Below are 20,721 nucleotides of genomic sequence, written 5' to 3'. Positions count from 1 at the left end.
AAAGTACCAAGGTTATCAGATCTGATCTCCTCTTCCTGTGAGATTTTCTGTGGAGCCAACCAGCCCCCCCCACAGCTCTGTTCACCTTCTGTTCTAATGTCTCCTCCTCCTTTGGTCTGACCTTCGGCTATGGAGCTGGGTATTCCCTTGCAGAATATCCTTGTTGGAGCCAGTAACTTCTTGAGGCACCTTAGGGCTGAGAGGTCGGAGCTGGTGACCCACGATCAGGGTATACTCTATGGTTGTTGAAGCTATCCCTTGCCTTGAGGACTTTAATTCTGACCAGTTCAGCTCTGGTGTTTGCCTCCTAGATGAGTTGTATTGGTTTCTCGGAGGTTCCTCTTTTAGGCTGTTCTGACCCCAGGGGGATGTTCATCGTGTTACACTGCTGCAGTCATTACACTTGGGTTATCCTGCCGTCAGGCGGTCCCTCAGTCGGCCAGAGTTCCAAAGTCTTGGTCCGGCGTCAGTTGCTGTCGCTTCTTCCCTGACGTCAGTGCGCCAGGGGTATATAAAATGCAGCCAACGCCATTTTCTCCCGTCTTTCTTGCCGCGTGGTGCCCGAAGCAACAGCAGTTCGCAAGTGCCGGTCGGACGACTCCTGAGATTTTCATTCCTAATCCAGAACCAAAGTCTTCTACAAAGCTAAGTACCCCGTTGGGGAAACTTTTTATTGCCTCAGACTGATGTCAGTAAAAATTAATAGTTATGTGGGAAGCAAATTACCTCATAAGGATTTCCATTCTTATTTTATCCCATGCCTAGGCCCAGACCACGACGTCACAGGTTGTCGGTTTTGTGCTAGGTTTAACAAGCGCACTATTAAACGTCGGTTTGATTTTGCCCGACATTATTTTGGCAGAAAATTCAATTACACCATGCCATCGGAACAACTGACGACCAGGATGCACAAAAAGCGCAAAGACAAGGTCAGGCATCAGTGGCCCAAAACTGACGACGAAGCCTCTTCTAGGCCAGTCGTCGGTTCTCCGGTTTTCAGCGAGGCGCCTTCGCAGCCCCTGATGACCGCTTCTTTGGAACCACAGGCTGCCTCTGACTCCCACGTGGAGATGGCTGGGCCTTCGGATACACCAGATTTACGGCCTACCGAGACTAACCCTTCAGTGGAATCTGGAGCAGCTGATCAACCCGCAGCTTCAGAGGGTGTTTTCAGACCAACTCTGTTAACCATTAAATCTTCTGCTAAGTCTAAAACCCCTTTAAAAACAAACAAACAACATTCACTAGGACAGGCCTCCATGCCTAAGAAACAGATGCTCAAAATGGCCAAAGACAACTACTCTGATCAGGGGGTCCCACCCTCCTCCTGATAAAAGGCCTAGACAGGATGCAGACTATGACTCATCGACCAGGTGTCCATCTCTTCAGATTCATCCTCAGACCAAGGATACTCTTTACCCCCTTATGAGGATTCTGATGCTGAGGAATCAATTCCTTTAGCCTCTCCACCTTTGGGGAAACCTTACATACCATGAGGGAGCATTTCCATTGGGAGGGCCAGGATTATTCAGAATCCAAGAAAAGGCTGAGATTTTCTTTTATTACCTCAACACAGACCCCTTGCTATTCCACCAGTGTTAGATATTGTGGATGATGTGTATTCTGAATCCAGTTTAAATCCTGATTCTTTATCTCCTGCTCCAGTTAAGCCAGACAGATACTACACAGTCCCTGACTCTCACAAATTTCTTTATAAAATCCCTGTTGCTGACCCTGAAACTATTTCCCAGAGTCCCAAAGGGGTAAAGGCCTCTACACCAAAAAATCCAGTTCCCTCTGACAGAGATTCCAGAGCATTAGACAGATGGGGGAAGAAAGTATACACATCTGCAACTGTAGCAATGAGGGCGTTAAGTTGCCAGTTTCACATGCTTAAATATCAGCAATTTTTGATGTCTCAGTTGAAACAAAAAATGCTTCCAAATTCAGATCTTCCTAACTATAAGGAAATGCAGGATTTATTGCATGCAGTTGAACAAGTGGGAAAACATACTTTGCAATGTGGTTTTGATTCATTAGAGGCCTCCTGTAGCGCAGCAGTTACAGGGTCTGTCATTAGAAGACATGCTTGGTTAAAAGAGCAGACTTTACCAGATCATGTTAAAGCAAAATTATTTGATGCACCTTTGCAGCAAGATGTTTTATTTGGAGTTAAGGCAGAAGAGGTATTAATGATAATGGAGGATAAGGCAAAATCTATGCAAATGGTGAAGGATTTCTTACAGGTTCAGCCTCCTCGATTTAGCAGAAATTGGCCAACAAAAATTGGTCCTTTCCAGTTTCAGACAGACCTCAAAGGGGCAGATACAGACGTCCCAAGAGGCAGAGGTCAACCGCAAGGTTCTTACAGGCCTCGACAATGGGGTGCTTCAACCCAGAAAGAAGGGGAAGACGGGCCTCAACCTTATAAAAAACAGCCCCAATGACTTCCCACTACAGCTACCAAGCACTTCTCTCTTGGCAGCTCCCTTGGGGGGAAAACTGGGACTTTTCTGTCACAATTGGCATATGATCACCAAAGACAAATGGGTTCTCAATATTGTATCTCAAGGTTACAGGTTCCACTTTCACACTCTGTCAAGGTTAAAAGGAATGCCAAATCTGCCACCAAATCAATGGGCAGAGGCTCAGACAAATTACAGCACTCATGGACATGAGAGCTATTCAAAAGGTACCAACACAGGAGCAAGGACAAGGATTTTACTCGACTCTTTCTGGTTCCCAGAAACGACAAAGCCTGGAGGCCCATTGTGGATCTTTCTTTTCTAAATACTTACCTGGATGTTCCAAAATTCAAAATGTTGACACTACAGCAGCTTCTTCCCATGCTGGGCAAGAAAGCTTGGCTCATAACTTTGGACCTCAAGGAGGCATACCTGCATGTCCCTATCAGACAAAATTGCAGAAGATACCTCAGATTCCTAGCTGGTTCAATGCATTACCAATTCTCTGCACTGCTCTTTGGCTTATCTACTGCGCCCAGGGTCTTTACAAAATGCCTGGCACCAGTAATTGCATTTTGCAGACAAAAAGGAATTCAAATTTACCCATACTTGGACAACTGCCTTATTCAAGCAGAGAGCAAAGACATTCTTCTAAAGCATCTGGTGTTTGTAAAAAGATTGCTAATTTGCCTAGGGTACACAGTAAACGAAAAGAAGTCAAAACTAGTGCCCTCACAAGAGATAATATTCCTGGGTGCCAGCTTAAATGCAACGGTCCAGATGGCTTATCTCACGCCAGACAAGCAAGGACAACTGACTCAATATTTCCAGTTGATGGCAACAAAAAACCCAACTCCCTGCAAGAAAAATTCTGCAGTCTTTGGGGTACATGGCATCTTGCATACTACTAAATCCATATGCCAGACTGCATATGAGGAAACTACAATGGTACCTAAACTAAAGAGTGTCTGGTCTCAACACTGTCACAGTTTGGAAACAGCAGTACCACTTATTCCTTGCCTTCAACAGGAGTTTCGATGGTGGGCTCAAGCCTGTCACCTCAACAAGGGACAGCTTTTCACTCAACCCACAGCCAGGCAAACACTGACAACAGATGTTTTTTTGTTCTTACTTTATTTCGGATTACGCCTGGGGGGCACACATGGCAGGAAAATTTATTCAGGATTAGTGGCCCGCAGAACAAGACAGAACACCATAGTTATGTGGTACATAAACAAGCAAGGGGGCACTCATTCATATCTCCTCTGCAGACAAGCCATGACCTTGTGGAGCACAGCTCTAACCTATCAAGTTCATCTGCAAGCACAATTCCTGCCAGGAGAGAAAAAAACACTGACAGACGACTTAAGCAGAAACATCATGGATCTGCACGAGTGGAAATTACATCCACAAATATTCAGAATGATAACGCAAAAATGGTGGAGCCCGGACATAGATCTGTTTGCATCCCCAATGAATTGCCAGCTACAGAAATTCTGCACAAGGACTTACCACCCACAAGCATGGAAAGTTGATACCCTCTCATTCAGCTGGAAAAACCTACAAGTATGTGCTTTCCCACCACTACCTCTCCTTTCAAAGGTACTCCTAAAAGCCTGACAAGAAAAGCCAAAGATGATCCTGATTGCCCCAGACTGGCCACGCCAGCACTGGTACCCAGTCTTAAAGAACTTAGCACAAGGTCCACCATGGATTTTGCCTCAAATCCCACATCTTCTGACTCGGCAAAACAATCAGATACTTCACAGCCAGCTCAAGACTTTAAACCTGGCTGCATGGCAGATTCCTTAGTCAAGCAAGCAAGGCCTCTCTCAAATGTTATGGATGTCATTCTGGAGGCCAGAAGGCCTAGCACCAGGAAAGCCTATTCGGATAAATGGAAGAGATTCTGTGCCTGGAACCAGGCTCACAGCCTTGACCCTCTTGTCCCAAATATTCCTCAGATACTACAATACTTAACTGAGATGCTGGACAAAGGCCTCTCCTTTTCATCCATTAAGATCCACGCCTCTGCCATCTCTGCTCATTACAACACAGACCCACCATTTTTTTCTAATCCTTTGCTAAAACAGTACCTCAGAGGGGCTAAAAACATAAGACTGCCCCGTAGAGCACAAACTCCAACTTGGGATCTCAACTTCGTCTTGGAAAAATTAGCTTTACCTCCTTTTGAGCCAGCTAACTCAGCAGACTTAAAATATGTCGCTTGGAAAACTGCTCTGCTCCTGGCAATAACATCAGCACAAAGAGTTGCAGAATTACAGGCACTAATGGCAGTGGAACCTTTCATCATTTTCCACCAAGACAGGGTGTCTTTAAGAACAAACCCTACTTTTATGCCAAAGGTGGTATCAAGTGTGGCTCTAAACCAAACCATTCACTTGCCAACTTTTTATCCAAATCCATAGAATAAAGGGGAGAGACTTCTGCATTCCTTGGACATACACAGGCAATTACGCTTCTACTTGGACAAAACAAAAGCTTTCAGGAAAACTGAGCAATTGTTTGTAGCATATGCTGCAGGAGCACAGGGAAAAGCCATTTCAAAATGGATAGGGCACTGTATACGTTTCTGCTATACACACCATGGGAAAGCTGTACCTAACAGCATTAAGTCTCATTCCACCAGGGCAACAGCCACTTCAACTGCCTACCTCAGAGGAGTACATACCAAGGACATTTTGGAAGCAGCAACTTGGAGTTCTGTACATACCTTCACCAAGCATTACCATCTGCCTCTTTTTTTTTTATTCTAAATCCAGAGCCGGCTTTGCCACTGCAGTGCTGGAGGGCCTTATAGCCACCCATAATGCCTTATAGAACCAGCCACCCTACCTCAGCTTTGGGATTCTACCCAAGTGTAATGACTGCAGCAGTGTAACACGATGAACATAGTACAGTTTTGTACCTACCATAAATGTAGATGTTCGAGTGTATACACTACTGCAGTCTAGGTTACCCTCCCTCCTTCCCCTCTTCCTTGCTGGTACTTACCTAGGCCTTCTACCCTTTGCTACCTATGGGGAGTATTTGCTGGTAACTGTAAGTTTTTGATTGCTTTTCTTATGTATGTTTTATTAGCAATTTACATTGCCTACGTTTTTGGGGGCATCTGACATCTGGGGCAAGAAAAACTGAATATGGCATCGGCTGCATCTTGTATACCCCTGGCGCACTGACGTCAGGGAAGAAGCGACAGCAGCCGACGCCGGACCAAGACTTTGGAACTCTGGCCGACTGAGGGACCGCCTGACGGCAGGATAACCCAAGTGTAATGACTGCAGCAGTGTATACACTCGAACATCTACATTTATAGTAGGTACAAAACTGTACTTTCTTCCTTGGCTCCGGTATTGACTTCACTGTTCGAGGCTTTTGAAAGAGTACTCTCTAGGTCTAGAGAGGAAATTTGTCATTCTTACTCTGTTCCGTCAGCAGTGGTACAGCAGTGGTGGTACAGCAGTAGCGTTGTTGCCTCGCAGCAAGAGGTTCTCCTGTTCAATTCTCGGCTGGAGTGCCTTCTGTGTGGAGTCTGCATGTCCTCCCCGCAGTCGAGTGGCCTCCGAAAGACATGCGTGAATGGGCCTGCCTTCGCTGAATGTTGGGCTGGAAAACTCGGCACCATAAAAACAGCTACTGTCCATTATTAGCGGATTGGTGTTCCACTGTGGCGACCCCTAACCGGGAAAAGCCGAAAAGACAAAAAAAAAACTCTGCTCCATCCTTGTCTTCTCTGGATTCTGAGGTCCCTCTTTCTGATCATCCTGTCATACATGGAAAGCCAGTTCCCTTGAGCCTTGATTATTTGCTGCTCAAGTTCCCCAAACGTTCCCAAAGCCAACCAGGAGCCTTCCACCAGGGAAGACATTGGAAGTGTTCTTGCAGAAGGAAACAACTGGATTCTTCTCAGAAGTCCCTTACAGAAGATACCGACTTTGAGGAAGGGGAGGATTCTGTAGGATCCCTCTTGGAAGTAGTCTTCTTTATTGACATCATAGAATTGATGAAGCAACATTGGGGTTGGTCCATCAATGCTCCTATCCAGGAAGAGTTGATATTTGTCAAGGCTTTTGAGGTTGGTCTATCTGCTTCCTGGATGGTAACCTCTCTCTGCTGATGTGCTCATTGATTTGGTCTCTCAGTGGGAGTGGAAGGAACCAGATGTGTTGGAGCCAATGCTGTGGAGACCTGACAGAATTTTCTTAATGCCTGGGAATAGACCTTTTTGGAGCAAGGGACCATCTGTAGATGCCATCGTGGTTGTAGCAGCCAGAATAAAAAGGAGCTATCAGAAGAGAGCACCTCTGTCCCTCCCCCAGTGGGGAGGTAATGATGTTGGACCAAATTAGAAGGTGGACTTGTGCTTCAGCAATGTTTGCTTTTTATGTATGCAAAATTATCTAGCTTGTTTGCCACTATGCCAGGGAGACTTGACCAAAAAGCTTTCCAAGTTCCTCTTGGGTACCTTGCCTGCCAACATACAGAAGATTGTGAAGTTGCAGCTAACTGCCCTCCAGTCCATATCTGATGTGTCCATGCATTTGCTGTCGAATGCAGCTGATGGCACTTTGAGAGCTGCAGGCACTGGCATTGCCATTTGCCGACATGCCTGGATGTGTTTGTGACTTTGCAGAGAGAGCTTTAGGACATCCTTTGTGAATGCCCCTTTTCATGGGTTCACCCTCTTTGGACCCATGGTTCAGGAGACACTCGCTAGAAGTTAACAGGAGGGCAAAGCACATTCTTCCATGGGCATTTGTTTTTCCATCCTCCAAAGGTGCTTTTCCGGGAACCAAAAGAGTGGGGAAAACGTTATGCTTTTGCAAGTCCCAGGGTTTTGCATAGGACTCTTCTGGCGATAAATCCTATGATCTTGCCATAGTCTCCAGGGTATTCATTAAATGTATGGCACCGGTTGCAGTGCATCTTGGGCTGCAGGGGTTCCTGGCATTTCCTTACTTGGACAACTGGCTCCTTGACACTTCCATGAGGGATCTGCATGTACAGGCCAGGGACTTCTTGTTCCACCTGTGTCATCAATTAGGGATTATTATCAACTTGAAAAAAGCCAATTGACCCTGTTTCAAACAATATTTTTCTTAGGGTGTCAGCTGGACATGATTTCTCAAATTGCCATACTTCAAGACTTTAATACTCTCTCTTCATTGGCAAGCTTTGCGGTCCTTTCTCACTCGAGGCACCCAGCAAGGCTAATCCTTCTCTTATTGGTTTTGATGGCTGCTTTGATTATACTAGTTCCTCATGCCAGATTTTCCCATGAGGATTCTGTTGTAGCCCCTTTCTGTCCTTGTAGTCAAAGCTGTGTCAAGCTATATTGTTTCCAGTTTGTCTAGCGCCATTATGCAGTCTTATTGTCCAGTGGTTGACTTCCCCGTTAATGGGTCTAGGTTGTTCATTAATTTTTCCACCCTCCAGCACCCCACTGGCCATGGACATCTCCATTCTAGGGTGAAGAGGCATATTGAAAGGAAGACTATTCCAAGTCATATGGACAGTGCCATCAGACAGACTTCACATTAATGTCTTGGAGATGAGGGCAGGCCTCACAGCATTGCCAGCCTTTCAGGAGTCGCTCTCTAGTGGTGTGATTTCTATTCATACAGATGATATGGCAGTTAGGTAATCAACAAATGGGGTGGGGGGTCTTGCTAATATCCTAGGGGCACCGTACATCCTGAGGAGTTCCAGTGTTTTTAGCAGACAAGTCAAGCAGGTCCATTCTCCTGTCTAATTAATGGTCTCTCAATAAGTCAGTGGCTACCATGATCTTCAGCCACTGGGGCCAGCCTTTACTGTGAGCTTAGTGTCCCTTCTCAACACCAAGTGCAGCAGCTACTTTGTCTTGATACCCAGGGAGAGGCTGTCACCTTTGAGCACTTTGACTCACACTTGGCCCCTTGAGTCTCTCTGTTCTTTCCCCTTATAACAAAGTTCCTCTAGAAAGCAATTCAGCACAAGGCAGCTATGACTCTTATCTCTGTCTTTTGACCTTGTTAAACCTGCTTCCCCTTACTTTGACCTTACCTGAAATACTTTCTTTGGGTGCTGGATCTACTTCCAGATCTCCTGTCTCACTTGTCCTGTCAGCCTCACCAGAACATCAAAATCCTGGGATTAACCACTTGATTTCTCCAATTCCAGTGATAGTCAGAAATGCTAGGCTTTATGTTTCTGTACTCCATTTTATACCCCCCCCCCCCAAAAAAAAAAAAAAACAGCAACCAGAATGGTCTATCGAAGTAAGTGGAAGAGATTTGCTGTGTGGTCCTCCTTTGAAGGGCTATATCTTTTTTCAGCTCGGTTACTTATAAATTGTTTGGCAGGGCTGTGTTGGAAATGTGCTAGTTTTTCTATCATCAAAATACGGGCGGTAGCAATCTCTAGCTTTCATGTTGGAGAAAGTCGGACCCTTGTTGCTTCATTGAAACTGTCTTAATTTTTTTTGCGAGGGACCTTCTTTCATTACGTCATCACTGAGGGACTAAGTTCCTCTTTAGGATGTTACCATGTTGCTTCAGGCTTTCACTAGGTATGCATTTGGGTCAACAGCTTCAGTGTAACTAATATGTCCGTCTTTGAAGACTTGTTTTTCTGGTGGCTATTACTTCAGCTAGGAGAATTTCAGAATTGCATGCATCGTCATGTAAACCTACTTTCTGATCTTCTGTAAGGAGAGGGTTTCTCTTTTTAGAGAGAAAATTTGGGTTGGTGTAAAGTGGCTTCAGAAACCGCCATTAATTAAGCCATTAACTTGCTAGTTTTCTTTCTAAGTGTTTCCAACAAAGGGGAATACACGTTACATTTGTTGATGTTTGTTTACAGTCCGTTGAGATTTTGTTTGCATCCTATCAAATGATTTAGGAAGACTGATCAGCCTTTGTCCCCTTTTTTCCAAATTGGGAGGTGATTTATCGAACGTCAGTGTCCAGGTGGCTATCTGATGGTCCTTTCACTTTGTATGCAGAAGTAATGCAATCTCTCCCTCAGAAACCTAGAGCCCACTCAAAGTTGTTGCAGTACTTGCAGATTTCTTTACCAGAGTAATTGTAGATATTTATGCTGGGGCTACTTGGTCTACAGTTCATACCTTTGTCTCCCATTACAAGTTGGACCTGCAGTCCAAATCCTGTGCATCCTTTGGCTCCACCATCCTTCGGAATATCTTTCCATGAGACCACCCTGGAGTTTCTGGTAGCTAGGGACACTGTGTCATGTGTTGAGACAGATGTAAGAGAAGCATCAGATATGGAAATTATGTACTTAACTGTAGTGTTAGATCTGTGTTGTCGTCTTCAGTCTGCCTCAACTTTTCCTCCCTCCACCCCTTGCTGAAATTTTCATTTTTGTGGCTCTTGACCAGCCATATTGAACCTCTCTGGTACCTTGTCTTGCATATAGTCTTGCACTGTGTCCAGGTTTAGTCCCCTTTCTTCTCTTGTCCTTATATTAGGTACTTAAGGTATTTTCAAGTGCAGGTGGGCAAACATGATCAGTGGTACTGTAGAAACAGAAAGGAATTATGGGTAGAGTGGAGGAGCCTGAGACCTGGATCAGAGAATCAAAAAATTGCTGATGTCTGATCCAGTAAACCCATATATTAAGCTGGGCGGAAGAAAACAACTCAAGTGTCCTTTACATATCACTGTTGCAGTATTCTTCAGCTTTTAGGATTTCCTGCTGAGGATAGCCTAACGTTGGGCCAGTATACCAAAGCCTTCAGCTTTTATAGGCACCGAATATCACATGTATGCTCCCTGCGCACAGGGTAGGGCATAAAGGTGACATATGGACACCAAGCACTTAGAAATTATTTGCCACAAGTCCAAATGCCATTATCGACTGTTTACCATCCTTTTGTGCTGGTTACCAACATGTTTACGTGCCCTGTTGGGGTTTTTTCTCTTCCTTTTTTATTTTTATATATTGCGTTCATGAAATCCAGAAAGGAAAATATCAGTGTGGGAGGCAGATTCCCCATAAAGACCATTATGACCAGTGTCTTTTTTTTTTTTTTTTTGGGTGCTCCCACGATCATATGCAGTGTTCTATCTGCCAGGGATTTATAACCAAGACTCTACAGTCACCTCTCCTCTCTCTCCATATACGTAGAGAAGCTACGATGGAATCCTCGTGTCCTGCGGGCTAGCCTTTTGCCAAGAAAAAGACCAAAAAACTCTGTTGCTGTCTAGCCTCCCCTGGACATCTCTTTAGAGACTGGTGAAAGCTCTGAAGGCAGTATGGTGCTTGGTTCGGATTCCTCTGTTGCAACCTTGTTAGAGGACAACATGGATCCTACTACTTAGATGTCCTCAGAGGCTTTTCAAACGTCTCTACCTGATGTTCATTGGGAACTTCAGATGTTGATCTCCAAAGGACTGAAGGATATTCCTCAGGTTTTAGTGAGAGAGGAGATTTCTACAAGTATTATAGAGTCATGTCAGGGTTCTAACCCTCCAAGCGTGTTTCGAGTGGACATCCTGCAGAAAAAGAAACAGACATACATTTTCCCTGTTGTGAAGGGTCCTCAGGATAAACTGCCAAGTTTCACTCTGGGTTTATTTAATGCTCTGATGGACTTGAAACTACTTCAAGGGGTCTCTGTTCCTGCTCTCCCTGGTCTTCCACTCCAGTCAAGGAGTGTGGGGAATTGGACTCCTAAGATGAAGATCTGGACTTGGGAGAAGAATTCCTTGCTTATTCTTCTCAAATCTCTTCTCTCTTGGTCTGTGGCTCAAAGGAGGAGGATTCCACAAGTCCATCTACCCTTTGGGGATACCATTGCCTGTATGATGGACTGTTTTTGAGTGGGATTGCCTCTGATAATCAAAATCAATATTATGAGCTCCTACAGATGGAGTCTTTAAACCATCTGCTCTTTCTCCTGCTCTGGCTGCCCGTTTGGATACTTTTCCACAAGTTCTGTAGCCCCGGACTCTCGGCCTACTGCATAAAAAAAAAAAGCCAGATAGGTTTTACAGCTTGCCTGACGAGTGCAATTTTTTTTTTTTAATTTATAAATTCCATTCTGCTGATCCTTCTGTAGTGCCAATCTGTTCTGACAAGCCATCCATGTTGTTGCCCTCCACCAAGCTGCTGCATTCTAATAAGAAAAGTAGGGCCATGGAAAGGTTGGGCAAGAAAGTTTACACTGCTGCCACCTTGTCCTTTAAGGCAATTAACTACCAGACTAATATGAACAGGTATGTTTTGGCTGTTCTTTTTCAGGTTTCTAAGGTGGTTTCTGACCTTTCTAACTCTTGAGGCGAAGGCTTTGGCCCTTACCCTGCTGGGCTGCACTTGCAAATTGCTCACCATTCAGTCAGATGCAGCTGTGATGCAGCTGCTCTTCCAGGGCTGCTCCCTTTGTTCAGTTATGAGGCATTATTCTTGGTTTCGTCTTCAGGCTTTGCCTAATGGCTTCAAGGCCAAACATTTCTGTCTGCTGCTGCTGCTCTTTTTATGTCCCTCTAGGACAAGGGCAAAGCTTTGCAGGAACAGAAACATTTTTGTTTTTCCTGTTCCTAAGTTTCAGAGGAGCTATCCTTCCAAGTCCGTTTTTGTAGGCAGTCTTGCCATCTTCCTAAGTTGAAGGGTTTGGGTGTCTTTGTCCTGTTAGTCTAGTAAGACTCCAGTTATCCAGAAACCTTGTTTTCAGGACAAGTTTGACTCCTTTTGATAGTTTGCCCCCCCGGCCAGGTTTCTGTCTATCCACCTTTCCCTGTCTCTTCCAAATTCGCTATGAATCACTTTTGGACTCTTGGGTTCTGTCTGTTATCCATTCGAGATATTTCATGGTTTGGAAGTCCCTTTCTCCATTTTCAGGCATCCCTCATCCTCCTCGAAAGTAGCTTTCTCATTTCCCAGAGGATATCCTTCTATTCCAAGTTGCAGTATTCTTACTGTGGGATTCTGTGCATCAGGTGACCCAAATGTCGGCTGCTATGCAAAAGCTTATGCCTGGTTGCTGCCAGTGCATGGGACGTCGCACGCAGGGGCCCTAAATCAGGGGCCTTAAATATGGCATCTACACGCATAGACATCAGGACTTCTCTGCCTCCGTCGAACGTTAGATCGATTGCTTCGCTCCATTGTCAGATGTCTAAAGATAAGTACCCCATCGAGGAAATTTTTTATTCTAGCTTGAGCTTGGTTGTTGCTTATTTCTTAGTCGTTGTCAGCTAGGAAGGGTTAATGTAGGTGTGAACATCAAATTCCGCAGAAAGAGACCCACGAACTGTGTTCTGTTTAGGCCGCGAGCATGACCGCACCTACCTGTAGCATCTGCCAGTCGTTCGTACTGAAAACTCTTCTTAGTCGTCTGGCAGCCCTAAAACTGTACCTTGAGAACCAGAGGTTAAAACGATTAGCCCTACGCATGGATCCGGTGTCAGCTGTTGAGATGCAGCTGCCTAAAAAGAAGGCCAAAGTTGCAAGGCCTACCATTTTTGCCCCTCTGTTGTCTGATGTCCCGACAACCACTGATGTAGGTCCTTCTCCCAGTCCTTGCTGCAGGCCTTTATGGCCCTTGGTCCTTCAGCATCCACAGCTGCCATACTACCTGTCCTCAGCTGTCTCCATCCCTCCTACCCACACCCAGGAAGAAGACTCCTGTTCCTTCTCCTCAGATGTCGTTCACCTACTCCTCTCAAATAGCTTCTCCTTTGGACTATTACTCCCCAGATGAAGCCCCCCCCCTTGAGGACATTACCTTTGGGGAAGCAGTTGCTAAAATGAGCGAGTACTTCAAGTGGGATGCTACTCAAATGACAGAAGTCCAAAAAAGATATTTTGAGTTACTCCAGGTGGAGTCTCCCTCCCCCTGTGCTATCCCCCCTGTGATTCCATACTACCTGGATGCTTTTGCATCAGCTTCTAAGATACCAGAATTGCAACCACCTGTCCCCAAGAGACCTGACGCCCCCAATAGACCTGACTGCTTTTTATAAGGTCCCTGATGAGCACAAATTCCTAATAAAGCCCCCCTACCCCCGGCAGATCCTGCAGTTATTGCAGTGGCCCCTGACAAACAGTCCAGATTCGTACCTTCTTCCTTCCTCTTACCATCAGGAAAGGACAGCAAGGTCATGGTCAGGCTGGGGAAAAAGGATTTATACCTCTTCCACACTAGCCTTTAGGGCAGTCAATTAACAGACCCACATGGTCCAATATGCCCTAGATTTGGATTCACAGGCTTCCTCCTTACTCTTCTCCTTGCCTGACTCACCCAACAAGTCACAGGTAGAATCTAAGCGGTCCCTGGCATCGCAGGTTGCCAGGCACTCCATAAAGTGCGGCTGTGATGCAGCTGAGGCCTTCGCCAGATCTGCAGCATCCGCTTCTGTTCTGCGCAGATACTCCTGGCTTAGGCTACAGCCCCTGCCTGAAGATTTTAAAACCAAGATATTGGATACATCACTGGACAATAAATTCCTTTTGGCAAACAGTCTGCTGAACTGTTTAAAAGCCATCAAGAAAAAAGTAAACAACTCCAGGAACTAAAGCACTTACTGGTCTCTCCAGTTTCTAAATTTTACAGGAATTACCCTGCAAAAACTTCTTTTGTCAGGAGAGCCCCTGCTCCAACCTCCCCACTTCCAGACACAGAAAAAGGTCCAGGAAGACTCCCTCCCCAAGGCCAGCCCCTTCTCAGCCTTCCATCAGACAGCCTTTTCAAGACAGGAACAATAATGCGTGACTGCCTCAGCCACCTTCCCCTGTCATCCCCCCTCTCTCACTGTCTTCCCCTCTGGAGAAAAGTCACTTCAGACCGATGGTCCTGGCAGTAGTGGAAAACGGATACTTCATGTCTTGGCAGGAAAAATTTATACCACTAGGCATCTCTTTCCCCTCACAAGAACCAACTTCACCTAATCCCCCAGATTATCCAAAACCTTCTCGCCCAGGGGACAGTAGAAACTCTTTCCACAGGCCAAGAAGGGAGAGACTTTTACTCCAGGTTATTCCTGATGACAAAAAGGATGGCCCATGGAGGCCCATCCTAGATCTATCTATCCTAAGCCTCTTTCTGAAGGTTCCTTCCTTCAGAATGTTATCTCTTCAAAACATTCTTCCATTATTGCCACCCAAAGCTTTCATGGCCACTTTGGACCTGAAGGAGGCATACCTCCCATCCCAGTTCACCCAAACCACAGGAAGTATCTGTGCTTTTCTGGACATTACTCACACTTTCAATTTACTGCCTTGCCCTTTGGTTTATCCACTGCACCAAGAGTATTCACAAAGTGCCTAGCCCCAGCAGTAGCCTACTGCAGAATAAAGGGCATTCAAATCTACCCCTACCTAGACAGCCTTCTTATCCTAGCAGAAGAGGAAATCACTGTCAGAAGTCATAGTCTCTTTTCCATGTCCCAGATCCAGAGGTTGGAATTCACCCTCAACCTAGCAAAATCATTCCTCACTCACATAATTGTCCTGGGCTGCAGAATCAGGACCGACTTGATGAAGGCCTTTCTCCCTCAGGACAAGGTGTCCTCCCTAGTCAGCCACTTGCAAGACCTCCTCCAGGTCAACCATCTGTCATCCAGGCAGTTCATGTACTTCCTAGGCCTCATGGCAACCACAATTCCTATGCTGCCTCTTGCAAAGCTGCACATAAGGAAGTTTCAGTGGTACCTAAAAAATGTGTGGTCACAACACAGCCACCTCCTGGACTTTGAGGTACTCTTCTTACCATGCCTGAAAACAGAACTGAGGTGGTGAATCAAGCAAGTGCAACAAAGCGCAGGCCTATCCCTGCAACCCACCATGCCAGTACAGTTCATGCACACAGATGCCTCTGATCTAGGCTGAGGAGCAAATATGAATGGCCTCAAGGTGCAGGCCCTATGGGGGCCCTCTCTCCAGAAGAAGTATATCAGCATAAGGGAGATGACTGCAGTCTACCTAGCCCTGCAGGCTTTTCTCTCTCTCTCTCATGCAACCTCTGTCTGCATCACGAGTGGATGTTGCATAGAGATGTTCTACTACTTTGCCTGTTACACAGTCTAGGTATTACCATAAACCTCCCAAAGTTAGTTCTGATGCCTTCCCAGGATCATATTTTCCTCAGGAGCAGGTGCAGGTTTTAGACATTTCCCATGTGAGCTGCTCATCCTGCCCCCAAGGCTTTGTCTCTGATGCCCTTTTTCCAATCCCTTCTTCCTCTGGCATCTGTCATGGCCAGTGTTTTCAGTGTCCTGGTGTTTATGGCTTCTACCATTTCCATGTTCCCTCTCACCAGGCAGGAAACTTCAGAGGTACTGCTAATCCAGTGTGATTTCAACATTGCCACCCCCTGGAGTTCCTGGAGTTTCACTGCTGGATTCATCAACTCTCTCAATATAGGGCTTCCTTTCAAGCTCCTGTTCCACTCATTAGCTTTTTACAGATGCCTCAGAAGTGGATGGTGTGCCTTCTGTGGCTCCCTAAAGGTTCAGGGTCTCTGGAGTCCTCATCAGAGGTTGGACCATATCAACATAAAAGAGATGAGGGTTCTGCTTCTGGCTGTGCCAACTTTTTATTCCCCTTTTTATCTTGGCCACGAGGTAGGGGTACGATGTCCTATTTTCTTTGCAGACTAGCTCTTCAGGTTGGGGATCTAGCTGCCCAGTATCAAGTGACTCTTCATGTGGTTTACATTCTCAGAGTATAGTCTGGTGGTAAACTGACAGGTGGCGATGGACCAAGGGCAGCCTGGCTTTGAGCAGCTCCAGCACTCAAGCTCATGAATGGTATATGTACTTATACAAAGCACTGCAACCTAGATTTCTTCTCCAAATATAGGTCAGTCTTTGCTAAGACTATTCCCCAGGATGTACTGGACTCATCCCCTTCCACTTCCTAGTTGTTCTAAGCTATAGTAAGCTACTCATATAGCTTAGGCTACTGCAGCAGTGATCAGTATGAAGACTATAGTACAGTTGTGCAAGTAAACTTACCATAATAGATGTTTGAATGATCACTGCTGCAGTAGCTGCTCCCTCCATCCTCCTCGTTTTTCAGTGTGTTTTTATGCCAGGGTGTGGACATTTTTTTGAATCTAGCATTGTCTTCTCGGGGCTCGGCTTCTCTCAGTTGGCATGAACGCTCTGAAGATCTTGGTGCCCAAACCAGTCTTTTAGTTAGCTGAGCTCATGCTGGGTGTGTGGAAGGTGCCCTGAAGCTTTAGAAACTGGCTGGCTGTTGTATTCCATATAGCTGAGGTTACTGCATCAGAGATCATTCGAACATCTACTGCTACAGTAAGGTTACTTACACAATTTTACTTCTTTGCTTTGTCAGTCAGTGGGATTATTAGTGGTACCCACACCTGTCAGTTACACTTCTATCTTTGTTGTCAGGCTTGGTTAATGCTGTTAGTTTTCCCACACCCCAGTTTTAACATGCAGTTTGAGCATTCTTGGATTCATGTTGCAGACTTCAAAAAGCTTCAGACTGTTTTGTCCATTTTGCCAGTTGAAAAATGGTTCTTGTTTTCACTTTTGCCTAGAATGGATTTCCCACCTTCATGATCCCTGAATCTAGGGATACAGTTGGACCTAGAGAACTTTTGCACACAGGAAAAGAAGAGGCATGTTTTAAGATCATGAGGAGGAGATTGCATCATGGGAATAACACTGTTTGGCATGTCACTTGAGGCTAGCTTGGTTTTATAAAAAAGATTTTGCTGGTGTCCATCTCCTGTTGTGTAGAAAGGTCTGTTTAAGGAGGTGGGCATCTTGTGGAAATCTGCATGATCTGGCTTTGTAATCCTTACTCTTCAAAGTGTAGAGTTTGGTTTTGATTGATTATCTAGGTGTCACTGACCCTTGTTCTCCTGGTCAGCCCTTACCGTCATAATTGATAACTCTATGGTTTCTGTCCGTTGGCTTTCTGTGGAACTTCCATGGTAAATGTCATTGTTTCTCTCTCAGATTTGGCTCCAGATACTAGATGGGGTTTCAGGCATGGTCTTGGGGATGTTAGCCATGGAGGCCTTTGCTGTGGATAGCATGATTTACTTTCATGAGTTAGGAAATTCCTGGATGTCTAGTATGTGATGTTACAGGGGTATGTTTCGTATGGTTCCTAGTTTTGTGATTGTTTTAAGCCTTTGTAGGTTAAGCTTAGCCATGCATCCCAAATCTCTGATAAGTTCTGGTACCCTTGATAAGTGTAAACAGGGACTTGTGCGGTGAAACATGTACAAGCAGTGGCCCGGGAGATGAACCATTTACAGGCAGCCTCTGTACATTAGAGACATGGGTGATGAGCCAGGGATGAATTTCCTGTTCCACATCCAGTTGTCCAAGTTGCATTTGAATTGGGTTAGGGAGGAGCTCTGCTTCACATGGATGGGGAGCCTGTTCCAAAGAAGGTATGGTGTCTGGGATACATACCGGTCTCTCCAGCAGTAACTATTTATGTTACAGGCAAGTTTTAAGGTAATTCTGGTGCTGTTTCTTTTTTGCATATGCAGGAGGTCCATCAGAGTGGGGTCCGACAATGCCTTGTATGCCAGGCATAGATCTTTCCTGTGTAGGTGTCAGAGTACAGGGATAGGGCCTTGAGGCAGGCTTCACCAGACATGTTACTTGCATCCTGTATTCTTTCAGTGAGGAACCTCTGTGGATGTTCCAGCTGTTGGATATTCCTGGTTAGGTACATACTAAACAGGACATTGTACTCATTGTTAGATGTTCATCGTGCATACAGCTGCAGTCATAACAGATGGGTTCTCCTGCCGTCAGGCGGGTCCTCGGTCGGCCGAATTCCAAAGTGTAGGTCCGGCGTCGGTTGTCGTCGCTTCTTCCCTGACGTCAGTGCGACAGGGGTATAAAAGAACCAGCCGACGCCATTTTCTTCAGTCTTTCTTGCCGCGCGGTGCCCGAAGCAGAAGCAGTTCGCAAGTGCCGGTCGGCCAGCTCCTGAAATTACGAAAATTTTGCAACCGAAGTCTTCTTGAAAGCTAAGTACCCGTTAGAAACTTTTCTTGTCTCAGACCGATGTCAGACAAAGTTAATAATTGTATTTCATGTGGGAAGCAAATACCACATAAGGATTTCCATTCCCTCTGTATTCCTTGTTTAGGCCCAGACCACGATGTCTCGGTCTGTCGCTTTTGTGCTACTTTCAATAAAGGCACCATTAAGCGTCGGGCGGAGTTCGCCCAGCATTATTTTGGCCAAAAATTTAACTATATTATGTCGTCGGATACTCCGACTCCAGTTTTGTCCAAAAAAATGCAAAGACAAGGACCGACGCACGAGATCCGCGGCCTCTACCAACACCACGCCAAAGCCGATTACACGTGGTCCGGTTCTCAGCGAGGTGCCTACGCAGCCCCTGACTACCGACGACACTACATTGGCGGTGTCTCCTGTGCCCGAGGTCGCAGGCTCCTCGGCCCACACCCCGACTACAGATACCGAAGCCACTCTTGGCGGTGAATCTCAAACGTGGACAGGTCTACCTCCTCTCAAGGTGTCTTCAGACCTTCCTCTTCTTTTTCCATCAAGGCTTACACTAAGTCTAAAGCAGCCATGCATTTTAAGAGACCAGCTACACAAGGCCAATCTTCAGGCCCCATGCCTAAAAAACAGATGCTTAAAATGGCTGAGGATTTGATTACTCTTATCAGGGGTTCACAACCCCCCCCTCCGGACAAAAGGCCCAGAGTGGAGGAAGAATCCCCCTCCTCTGATCAGGGCTCCATTATTTCATAGCACTCTGATGAACAGGAACATTCTTACTCCCCTTTTGAAGATTCTGATGCTGAGGAGTCCATCCCCTCTGTCCCCCAGAGGATTACTCATTTGGGGAAACTTTGCATACCTTAAGGGAACACTTCCACTGGGAAGGCCAAGATTATTCAGATTCCAAGAAAAGGCTTAGGGAATTTCTCTTGCTACCTCAGCACAGGCTTCTAGCTATACCTCCTGTCTTGGACATACTAGATGATGTGTACTCGGAGGCCTGCCTTAACCCGGATTCTCTACCTCCAGCTCCAGTCAAGCCTGACAGGTACTACAGGGTTCCTGACTCACACCAATTTCTATACAAAAGCCATGCTGCTGACCCAGAAGCTATCTCACAGGGCCCCAAGCGAATTAAGGCCTCCACTGCCAAAAATCCATTGCCTTCCGAGAGAGATTCCAGATCTTAGAAAGGTGGGGGAAAAAGGTATATACCTCGGCCACCTTAACCATGAGGGCATTAAACTGTCAGTTCTATATGCTAAAGTACAAACAGTTTTTGTTATCACAATTGAGAAGTAAAATGTCACAGCCTGAACAACCAGACTTGATGGAGTTGCAGGATTTGATGCATAGTGCAGAACAAGTGGGTAAACATACCTTACAATGTGGTTTTGTTTGCTCTAGAGGCCTCATGTAGAGCCGCTGTTACAGGTTCAGTCATACGTTGGCATGCCTGGCTCAAGGAACAAACCTTACCAGATCATGTCAAAGCCAAATTACTAGATGCCCCTCTACAAAAGGATGTATTATTTGGTGCTAATGCTGAGGAGGTATTAAGGAAAATGGAGGAAAAGGCTAAATCAATGCAAACAGTGAAGACTTTCTACAGGTACAACCCCCACGTTTCAGTAGAAATTGGCCTTTCAAAAATTGGTCCTTTCCAGCCACGGACAGACCCCAAAGAGGTAGATACAGGCGCCCGAGGGGCAGAGGGCAATCCCAAGGATTGTTTAGAGGCATACAATGGCAAGCTCCTACACAAAGAGGTGGTGAGGATAACTCGCAACCATTCAGAAAGCAAGCCCAATGACTTTCCCCTTTGCATGCCAAGCAAGACTCAAATGGCAGCACCATTAGGCGGAAAACTGGCATTATTTTCAAAAAATTGGCATATTGTCACAAAAGACAAATGGATCCTGGACATTATAAAGAGAGGCTACAGATTCCATTTTCACACCCTTCCAAAAATGAGAGGCATGCCAAACCTGCCACACAATCAAAGGGCAGAGGCACAAAGACTAATTTCAGATCTCATAGACATGAAAGCTATTCAAGAGGTACCTACGCACGAACAAGGTCAAGGTTTTTATTCCAGACTATTCCTGGTACCAAGGAAGGGAAAAGATTGGAGACCTATTTTGGGCCTATCCATCCTAAACTCATTTCTACTCGTACCAAAATTCAAGATGCTCACTCTACAGCAGCTTCTTCCCATGCTGGGCAAGGAGTCTTGGCTGGTAACATTGGACCTCAAGGAG

The 20,721-nt window shown here is 45.7% G+C and overlaps 1 protein-coding gene across 2 annotated transcripts in view; it reads left to right on the top strand.

Moving 5' to 3' along the window:
* The window catches only part of CCT2 (chaperonin containing TCP1 subunit 2), a 980,031-nt gene that overhangs the window by 29,705 nt on the left and 929,605 nt on the right, over positions 1 to 20,721 (top strand). The window lies entirely within an intron of this gene.

Source organism: Protopterus annectens, chromosome 11.part0 (assembly GCF_019279795.1).
Source record: "Protopterus annectens isolate FY-2018-M chromosome 11.part0, PAN1.0, whole genome shotgun sequence".
In the NCBI taxonomy this organism is placed as follows: domain Eukaryota; kingdom Metazoa; phylum Chordata; order Ceratodontiformes; family Protopteridae; genus Protopterus; species Protopterus annectens.
This window is presented reverse-complemented; position numbering and strand designations above follow the sequence as displayed.